The 8,385-nt window shown below is 46.2% G+C and overlaps 1 protein-coding gene across 6 annotated transcripts in view; it reads right to left on the reverse strand.

Annotated features, from left to right (window-relative positions):
- The window catches only part of OSMR (oncostatin M receptor), a 46,603-nt gene extending 39,694 nt beyond the window's left edge, over positions 1–6,909 (reverse strand). For 3 of the 6 annotated variants that reach the window (XM_083465813.1, XM_083465815.1, XM_083465814.1), the window contains exons 1-2: positions 6,301–6,705; positions 852–969 (exon numbers count right to left, since the gene is read on the reverse strand). The gene's annotated coding sequence lies outside the window, so the exon portion shown is untranslated. Of the gene's footprint in view, positions 1–851; positions 970–6,300 lie in introns of all 6 variants that reach the window. The other 3 variants (XM_083465817.1, XM_083465816.1, XM_083465812.1) reach the window with 2 other exon arrangements.
- Positions 6,910–8,385: the final 1,476 nt, after the last annotated feature.

Consider the following 8,385-nt stretch of genomic DNA (forward strand, 5'->3'; position numbering starts at 1 on the left):
GATGCTACTCAGCATGGGATTAGCATATACAATGGAACCTTTTCCTTCCTTCCTTCCTTCCTTCCTTCCTTCCTTCCTTCCTTCCTTCCTTCCTTCCTTCCTTCTCTGAGCTCTGACTGATAGAGCTGCAATTTTTTTCCCCTGGGTTCCCCACTGGGCATTTCGAAGCAGGGAAAACATTCAGGAATCAAGCAGGTAAGGCTTCTCCCTTCAATTTTATACCAGCGCCGGGGAAAATGTATACTAATACTGCATTTCTGGTTGCTGTTTAATAGAAAGCAGGTGCGTGGCAGAGGGAAAGCAAGGATGATTTAGTAGTCAATCAGATAAACGCAGGAATACAAGGGACAGCTCAAGGTCCAATACAGATGTGAAGCAGGGGATCAGATCTCCCAAACTCCCCCCAAAAAAACTGCGGGACTCTGTTTTGATCAGGGTGGTGCCCCTTCTCCCCAAACAGTTATTCTGATCCAAGTCTCCCCAAGCATGCTATTACTCCCCACAGGGTAGGGAGTGGTAGAGAAAAAGACCATTGGGGGCACAAGTATATTCCCCACCTTCCCCAGAGGGGCCATTTAGATCATGCTAGGATATCCCAAACTTAATTCAAGAGGGGAGAGGAGTCATTTTTTTGCTGCTGGGAGGTAGAAATCCTTCCCCATCTAAAGTAAACAACTCAGAGACCTGCCAAGAGATTCAGATCTACTTTCTGACCACCCCTGCCTTTAGGTCAAGGAAATGGGATGGAAAGAAAGCTGACACCCCTCCTGCTGTGAGGGCCTTGCTGCAAAAGTAAAACATTGCTTGGAACAATGAAAAGAAGCACATTAAAAACCAAAAAGGCAACATACCTCGTCCCCGTGGTTTTCTCTGTGCAGCGGTCTTGCGTAACTCTCTCAAATGATCTTTTTGTCTTATCTGGTCATAACGTGCTTTGAGCTTCCTGTTTTTTCATTCTTCTTTTCCTTCCTATTCAGGGTAAAAAAAATTTTTTTGTTTTTTTAAAATCCTTCATGTTTTCTTGTTGTTCTTGCAAGTTATTGTTATCGTGAAGATTGTATGCACGGTGCCAAAGGAGTAAGTAAATGGGCCGGCGAGATCTCAGCAAAGAGAAGCAGTTGCTGAGGAAGAAAATGTGACGTTTCACAAACGAAAGTGCCCATCGATTATTTGCATGTGTTTTTCCTTTTCGCAGTACTTCCTTTGATCCGAGGGATGCAACATAGGGAGGTGCCTTATACTCAGACAACCGCTCTTATCCACAGTGTGGTCACTATGGTGCTTTCAGACGTCCTTCTTGGCACCTGCCCAAAACTCCTCTGAATTTTATTTATTTATTTTAATAAGGATAGAGTGTTTTGGCTGAAAGGGGTTACCTTGTTTTGGGTGGGGCTCCCTGCTTTTTTTCTGTCTTAATTTGTTTTGTGTGTTGTGCATAGGTGTTTTCCTTTGTTGTTTAATTGGGGGAGAGATCTGAGCATCACCACTTGTCGCTTTGTGAAGTGGATATTTTGGGGTACCCCACAGCGGTTTCCTAGATTTCCAAATGTGTTTCCAGGCCCAGAAAGGCTGAGGCCTCCTAGCCTATGGTGGCTGGTAGTGAGTCTCTAGAGCTTCAGACACAGACTGGAATTTTCTGTTAATCCACTACCTGGAGATGTCTGGGATTGAATTTGCAACCTTTGGCATGTAGAGCAAGTGCTCTATCACAGAGCTAATTTGACCCGGAGTACGAATATGTATAGCTTCAGAACATAACCGCTACATTAATGCCCAGGTGCATTTGTAAACCTACAGTCGTGCACTACTACAATGAAGCTAATCATTTGTTTTGCTCTAATTGGACAGTCATGGAAAAAGTTGTGAAATTTATTTATTACTGTATTTCCCAGCGTATAAGATGACTGGGCGTATAAGACGACCCCCAACTTTTCCAGTTAAAATATAGAGTTTGGGATATACTCACCGTGCATGACTACCCCTCTTCCAACGCACACCAAATAAAACTGGGAGCGGTTAGGGTCGTTCTGTTGCTGGCTTCTGGGGCCAATTTTCAAGCGTATTTCTGCTTCATCTAGAGAGTTTGGTGTCCTCTGATTTAATGTGCTGTCGTTTTGTCCTTTGGTGGGGAGTTGCTGCAGGAGCTACTGCTGTAGCCGACGTATAAGACGACCCCCGACTTTTGAGAAGATTTTCCTGGGTTAAAAAGTAGTCTTATACGCCAAAAAATACAGTACATCATTACACCTTCCTTTCTTCAAGGAGCCCATGGCCTTTCTCTACCCTCATTTGATTCTCACAACAACCTTGTGAGGAAGGCAATCTGAGGAAGACCAAAATGGCTCCCGGTCATCCAGAAAGCATCATAACTGACATAACACGGAAAGATTTGGAGAAGGGAACAGGACCAAAAGGCTTCTTGTATGCAAGTTTTTAATCCAGGTGTCCCTAGTTCAGGATAGGAACCTGTGGCTCCACATATTGTTGGAAGTTCATCTTCCATCAGTCAGTCAGCAGTCAGGGATGATCCACTATTTTTGGATGGCATTCAGTCATGTTGTTTGTGGAATTCTCTCAGTGAGGCTAGCCTGACACCTTCAAAACATATCATTAGGCACAAGCAAAAACATTCACCCAGGCCCTGGGCCGATTAAGCAATCTATGGCCTTTTAAATGTGCCTTGGGGGAATATTGTTTTGTGTGTGCATCTCTTGTTTTTAATTACAGATAGGTAGCCGTGTTGGTCTGCCATAGTCAAAATAAAAAAATTCCTTCCAGTAGCACCTTAAAGACCAACTAAGTTAGTTCTTGGTATGAGCTTTCGTGTATCTGAAGAAGTGTGCATGCACACGAAAGCTCATACCAAGAACTAACTTAGTTGGTCTTTAAGGTGCTACTGGAAGGAATTTTTTAATCTTGTTTTTATGTCATGCATTTTGTGTTTTTATATTGTGACATGTCCTGTGATCTTTGGATAAAGGGTGGTGTATATAAAACAGCAGCAGCAGCAGCAGCAGCAGCAGCAGCAGCAGCAAATTCTGGTTGCATAATCAAAGTTGATTTGGTGCTCTTGCAACACAAACCCACTTCCCCTCAAAATCAGTCTTTTTGCAACAAGGAAAACGATGAGAAAATGAACTGGAAAGCATGGGGTACCGATCGCTTGACAAACATCATATAACCTCCTTGCCAAAAAGACCTCTTCCCCACTTGTGACTCCTAGCAACTGGCATTCAGAGGCGTACCGCCTCCAACAGCCAAGGTAGAAAAGGTCAACGGGTCTCCTCTCCAGTAAGCTTAGCTGGGTCTAGCCCATTTTGTTAGGGGTTGTGGTCGGACGTTGAACTGCAGCGAAGGCACACACGAAAAGGCAGAGACCGTTCACATGATCTTCTGTGGAACTGTTAGCTTTTGCATGACAGCAGAAAACCAAATCAACAGAGCATTATTGGCAAAGCCTCAGAGAAATCTCTTCTGAGAAATCGCAGTTCAGCCGTAGGTTACAAACGCCATCCAGCAGAATGGGAGTCCCCACTCTTCATGCAGAAGATCCCTGCTGAATCAGATCTATTTTGTGCAGTGGTGATTCTAGGTTTGGAAGCAGAGGCTTCTGGGAAATTTAAGTCATGTCATGTGGCGTAGGAGGTACATGATCAGACCCTAGACCCCTGAGTTTTAATAATAATAATAATAATAATAATAATAATAATAATAATAATAATAATAATAAAGCTGCTGTGCTGGGGCAGGGAAGCTTTGACTGGCACTGCAGGAGGAATGTGTAACCAACTCCCACCAATTCCACTTGTTCTGAATCTTGCCCTCTCTCTGAAAGTGCTATTAGCCTTTTGGGTGGTGGCGGCGGCTGGGGGAGAGGGAACAATACAGTAATAGAACAGGCAGCCATCTTCTTCTGCCACTGGAACAAAGAGCAGCTTTTGGAGGGTAGGGAATTCTAGAAAAAGTCACCACACTTATTACTCTAATGAAATTGGATTCCCCCCCCCCCCGCCCCGCAACACACACCTGATACCTCAGCTGCTTTTAAGTTTTGGGGGGGGAGAGTTGAGGATTCCCCCAGAAAGCCAGACAGTTCTGGTCACTGTGCGTTCAAAAAGGACACTGTAGTGCTGGGGGAAAGTGCAGAAAATGACAAAAAAGATTATTGAGTGGAAATGTCATTACATTGTTGGCTTGATAGTGTTGAGAAAAGAAAAGTAAGGGGAAGAGGGAGATGGGAAATGGCTGATTTGCATGGTGTGGAGAAAGAGGATAAAGACAAGCGAATCTTCATATAGAATCATAGAACTGTAGAGTTGGAAGGGACCCTGAGGGTCATCTATCTAGTCCAGCCCCCTGCAATGCAGGAATCTCAGCTAGATCATCCATGACAGATGGCCATCCAACCTCTGTTTTAAAACTTCCAGGGAAAGAGAGTCCACAACCTCCTGAGGGAGACCATTGAACAGCTCTGAGGAAGAAAAGTTCTTCCTCAGAATCTCCTTTCTTGTCACTTGAAATCATGAAAATGGTTTCTTGATATCCGAGCTATTCAATCTGAATTTTCTTGCATTTTTCTGCCTCTTATTTCGCCAGTAAAGGCCACCCTACTTTGCTGCCTTGCTTGACGTGAGATTTCTGACAAAGCATATTCGGCAAATGGCGAGAGGCTGGCAAGAAAAAGCATAGGGCAGCTAAAACTCTGGAATTTGTTAACCACAAGTTGCCTCAACTGCTGCCACCTCAGATGGCTTCAGAACGCAAAGTGGGCTGGGGCATAAACAAAAGCATCATCATCATGGCTATGCATCACCTGTGGGTTCAGAGGCAGCCTGCATCCTGAGCATCAGCCACTGAGGCCTAGGACCACAAGAGGCCTACTGTGCTCTTCCAGGAAACATATGGCCACTGAAACACCATAGACCGACGGCCGGACTCAGTATAACACAACCTGCTGCAACAACGACAACTTTGTCTCAGCACAAGACTTAGGAAGGCTCCCACCTGTTAAGGCTTTAAAGAACAGAGAGCAACCCAAAATCGCCGCCTTCTGATGAAGCTAACTCCTGGAGGCAGAGGTCCCTTCAGTCCCCAATAAAATATTTGAGGGGATGCCTCCCAAGTTGAGGGGAATTCCCATTCAAATGGCGTGTGTAAGCCAGGTCTTGTGATTGATTATGCAGGGTGGGGCTTACCTCCCCCCCCAAATATTTTATTCAAGTTGTCTTCTTCTTTCTTTGGTGATCACTCGTAGACGAGTAAGATTGTCTTCCATAAACATGGTTTTAACAATGAGTCCGCAAGTGATTGTGGAGGCCAATTCTGGATCCACACGTCCTTCCACAGTGAGGACATTGGTTTCCAGGCAGGAGTTGATCACGGTGTGGATTTGCCAAGCGTGCCTTCCTCTTAGCATGTTCCTCCCTTGCCTCCTGAGTCCGAGTGTCTTCAAAGCCCATGACACCTTTGGTAAAGGCTGTTCTCCAATTGGAGTGCTCACAGGCCAGTGTTTCCCAATTGTTGGTGTTTATGTCATGACCCGGAAGCTGTCTGTGGACAAACGCCGGCTCCCTCAGCCTATAGAGTGAGATGAGCGCACAACCCCAGAGTTGGCCACGACTGGATCTAATGGTCAGGGGTACCTTCACCTTTATACTACTTTTAGATTTGCCTTGAGACAGTCTTTAAACCTCTTCTGTTGACCACCAGCACTACGCTTTCCATTTTTAAGTTCAGAATAGAGTAATTGCTTTGGAAGACAATAATCAGGCATCCGCACAACATAACCAGTCGAACGAAGCTGATGTTGAAGAATCATTGCTTCAATACTGGTGATCTTTGCTTCTTCCAGTACACTGGTATTAGTTCGCCTGTCTTCCCAAGTCATGTGTAAAAATTTTCGGAGACATTGATGGAATCTTTCGAGGAGTTGGAGATGGTGTTTAGAAGAGGTCCATATTTCACAAGCATACAGTAAGGTTGGCACTGGTCATGGCAACAGAACTGGGTGAAGCCAAAATCTTGTCCAAGCAACAGTTTGTCTAATCCTTTCCCCCCAAGCTGTCTGTGTTGGTTGGTCGTCGCTATAACCTGCTCTGAGCTATAAACCTGACGCTGTGTGACCATTCAGAACTACGACCCGCTCGATTTTTGTCCCTGCTGGCTCACGAGCATCGCCAGACAGGGAGAGAGAGAGAGGGAAGGAGAGTGACACACTCTTGTTTTCAAGACTCCGGGTTGGGGGGGGGGAGAGAAGCGAAGGGCGCGAAGAGGCCCAGCAATGGAGGTGGGGATACTCACGTCGCCCGTGGGACCCCCGCTAGAGGGTCGAGAAGAGATGGGGGAACCAGGAGATTTCGCTGCTGCCGCCGCCGCGTGTCGCTCCCTTCCAATGCGCACGGGGAAACTTTGGAGGGGGCGGGGAGAAAGGGGTGTGGGAATCCCAACCGTGGTGAGTCAGCGCCCCACCCCCGTCCCCAACCTTTAACTGGGATGGGGGGGGGGAGAGAATTCCCATCAGGAAAGTGGCACAGCGACCGGGACGGTGCGACCCGACCAAGGTTAGGGAGCAGCTGGTGTTTTTGTGGTGCCGGCCAAGAGAGTTCGCTTTCGGGTACTTTTAAGGCAAAGAGCGGCATCGCGAGGGAAGTTGCGCCGAGTTCGCTTTCGCTCGCGGCGGCGGCAGCCTGGCCCGACCTCCTCCGCCCTTCCTGGTGTGAATCAATCATCCTCGAGTTGCGGGGAAAGCACGTCTTTTCCACGGAAGCTGACCGGCGTCTGGCACTCTGCGCTCTTGCGAAAGCCTCGCTCGCCGCCGCTGCTGTGCGTTTTGGGGAGATTTTTCTGTTCCCTCGTACACCGAGTACGGAGGAATGTGGCACCTTCAAGAAGTGACAAGGAAGGCTGGGCGCCGCGCTCCTGTTCTGCGCCCCCAGACGTCCGCCGGCTTTTCCAACAAGAAATTGCACGGGAAACCCAAGAACTACGTCTGGTTTGGGCACATTCACACGTGCAATATAAATAAACTTAACAGCAACAGCAACAGCAACAGCAACATCATCATCATCATCATCATCATCATCATCATTATTATTATTATTAACCCGTCCATCTGGCTGGGTTGCCCCAGCCACTCTGGGTGGCTTCCAGCATATATAAAAACGTAATAAAACATCAAACAATAAAACTTCCCATACAGGGCTTCCTTCAGATGTTTTCTAAAAGTTGGGTATATTTTTACTACCTTACATTCATATATCTATATACATATACCTATATACACACATACACGTGTGTGTGGTTTATTTATTACATTTATGTACTACTTTTAGCTTCCAAGGAGGCTCTCATCCTCACAACAACCTTGTAATTCTGGTTAGGCTAAGAGATGGTGACTGGCCCAAGGTCACCCAGTGAGCATACACACACATATGACATATTGTACATGTGACCTTGGAGTGGGCAGCAAGAGCACATGGGGTAAGGCATTCCCTTGTCTACAGCGTCTTCTTTGTATGCTGCGTTTCCACAAAAAAGATCGTGCTCAAAAGTGGCTTACAGCGAAGAAAACAGGAATACATCACAAGATCAACCATCACAAGAATAATTTCATAACAATACAACAACACAATAGGGACCATAGCAACATACCGAAAACGTTTAAGCACTATATCCTGAAGCTAACTCCTTTCTGCTTCTGGGAACAGTTTCTTCTCCTTAAAAAAAATAATAACAGATTGTATTTCTGGCTCCAAATGAATGTTTAAGTGGATAAATGTATCAGGAGCACTTTAAACACTTACAGTGGTGGACAGCTCTCCTCCTGACCCATTGAGGAGGGGCAGAACCAAACACTAAGAGTAGAATATGGGCAGGAAAGCACGTAACAGGATAACGCCATAGGATAGGGTATGTGTTTCTACATGTCCCTAGGAAGAGAGGGGGAAATTGACACAGTGATGTCATTTTTAAGAGTCTTGTTTCACCGCCTGAGTTGACTCAGATATCCAGGGGAGGAAAAATTGTTGCTGTTATTAGATCCCCCCAGTCCCCTTTCAAATGTTTTACAGACAGTCACTTCTCTACTGTGTGTGGGGAAGGCAGAAAATAGATTGTGATCTGCTGGGAAATCTTTGGATTATTTATTGTATGATCAGCTTGGGCAAGGATAGCCAATGCCGTGCCCTCCAGTTGTTATAATCCAACTACATCTGCAGGACGGGACGCTGGTGGTGCTGTGGGTTAAACCACAGAGCCTAGGGCTTGCCGATCAGAAGGTCAGAGGTTCGAATCCCCGCAACAGGGTGAGCTCCCATTGCTCCATCCCAGCTCCTGCCAACCTAGCAGTTCAAAAGCACGTCAAAGTGCAAGTAGATCAATAGGGAC

The sequence above is a fragment of the Podarcis liolepis genome (genome assembly GCF_965112155.1).
Source record: "Podarcis liolepis genome assembly, chromosome: 11".
Lineage (NCBI taxonomy): Eukaryota > Metazoa > Chordata > Lepidosauria > Squamata > Lacertidae > Podarcis > Podarcis liolepis.